This window comes from Arachis hypogaea, chromosome 1 (assembly GCF_003086295.3).
Source record: "Arachis hypogaea cultivar Tifrunner chromosome 1, arahy.Tifrunner.gnm2.J5K5, whole genome shotgun sequence".
NCBI lineage: Eukaryota > Viridiplantae > Streptophyta > Magnoliopsida > Fabales > Fabaceae > Arachis > Arachis hypogaea.
Genome location: NC_092036.1, coordinates 27,174,248 through 27,176,441, shown reverse-complemented (window position 1 = coordinate 27,176,441; position 2,194 = coordinate 27,174,248).

Below are 2,194 nucleotides of genomic sequence, written 5' to 3'. Positions count from 1 at the left end.
CATGTAGCTGCGAAGGCTTTCCCGATCTCCTTGTTTAATTCCTAGCAAGCTTGGAGCGTGTTTTGCTTTATCCTTCTGGATGGAGAACCTGGCGAGGAACTTTTTAGCAAGGTCGTCAAAGCTTGTGATGGACCAAGGGGGTAGATTGTCGAACCACTTAATTGCTGTCTTTGTTAAGGTAGTCGGGAAGGCTTTGCATCGAATTGTGTCTGAGGCGTCGGTGAGATACATTTTGCTTCTAAAATTACTCAGATGATGGCTTGGATTCGATGTGCCGTCGTACGGGGTCATGTCGGTAGCTTTAAATTCCTTTGGGACTTTAGCTTTCATGATCTCTTTGGTGAATGGGTCTTGATCTTTGTGGGGGTTATCTTCATGGCTGGGTCGAGTAGTCTTCGCTTTTAGATCGGCTTCAAGTTTTAAGAGTTTGTCCTCTAACTCTTTACGCCGCCTAGTTTCCCTTCGAAGGTCCTTCTCGTTGGTGCTCGTCCTCTTTTTCGAGTTGTTTGAGACAATCTTGTTGAGCTTGAAGTGCCTCCAGGATTTGTGTGTTTGGTGAGTTCTTGTCTCCGTTTGCTTGAGACGTTTCCTTTCGTGTAGTGTCCGCGTCCTTCTGCGGCGTTCTATTTTCTAGATCTGAGTTGTGGTCGTTGTCAAGGTTGTCCGCCATGATGATGAGATGACTTCTAGGTTCCCCAGCAACGGTGCTAATGTTCCGAGGGTTACCTGAAACTGTAGGTCAATCTCGGACAAGATCTTCTGTTTTGGTTGGAGCTGTTGTGTCTGACTTGATGATGGTGGCCGGAGCCACTGTGTCCAACTTGTTGGACTTTGTGGTGGTGCTGATCCTTCGTCACCGGAGGGTGGTGGTACTTGCAAGGGACTCCGATGCTTAAGTTAGCAAGGGTATTAAGCAGGTTTTTAGTAGAATCAGAGTACGCGTTATACCTGGGTGCTCTAGTGTATTTTATAATAGTCTGAAGTGACCTTTCTGGAGATACGATAGTTATCTTATCTTATCTTTGAGTGAAGTCATCTTATCTTTAAGGGGAACCGCCTTTATCCTTCTAGGCCTTGGCTAACTTTAGATTTGGGTTGTGTCCCTTCGTTTGGGCCTGCTTGGGCCTCTTATGGCGATTTTGCCGACCACTTTGAGAAGAGGTCGGTAATGGGCCAATCTTCCAAGAGGTCGGTCATGGGCCAACCTTCTAAGAGGTCGGTCATGGGCCAACCTTCTAAGAGGTCGGCCAACATAGTCCTTTATAGCTCAAACCATTGCATGAATAGCTGAGCTTTGAAGCTTTCACGTGCATAGGCCATTCTTGGAGTTAAACACCAGCTTGGATGCCAGTTTGGGCGTTTAACTCCAATTCTGGTGCCAGTTCCGGCGTTTTACGCCAGAAAAGGGTCTCTAATGGGCATTTGGAAGCCAGTTTGGGCCATTAAATCTCGGGTAAAGTATGAACTATTATACATTGCTGGAAAGCCCAAGATGTCTACTTTCCAACTTAACTAAAAGCGCACCCATTAGGCATCTGTAGCTTCAGAAAATCTACTTCGAGTGCAGAAGGGTCAGAATCCAACAACATCTGCAGTCCTTTCTCAGCCTCTGAAGCAGATTTTTGCTCAGGTCCCTTAATTTCAGCCAGAAAATACCTGAAATCACAGACAATATACAAACTCATAGTAAAGTCCAGAAATGTGATTTTTGCATAAAAACTAATAAAATTATACTAAAAGGTAACTAAAACATACTAAAAATTACCTAAAAATAATGCCAAAAAGCGTATAAATTATCCGCTCATCACAACACCAAACTTAATTGTTGCTTGTCCCCAAGCAACCAAAAACAAAATAGGATAAAAAGAAGAGAATATACAATAAATTCCAAAACATCAATGAAGCTTAGTTTCAATCAGATGAGCGGGACTAGTAGCTTTTTGTTTCTGAACACTTTTAGCATCTCACTTTATCCTTTGAAGTTCAGAATGATTGGCATCCATAGGAACTCAGAATTCAGATAGTGTTATTGATTCTCCTAGTTTAGTATGTTGATTCTTGAACACAGCTACTTATGAGTCTTGGCCATGACCCTAAGCATCTTGTTTTCCAGTATTACCACCGGATACATAAATGCCACAAACACATAACTGGGTGAACCTTTTTAGATTATTACTCAGCTTTGCTGGAGTCC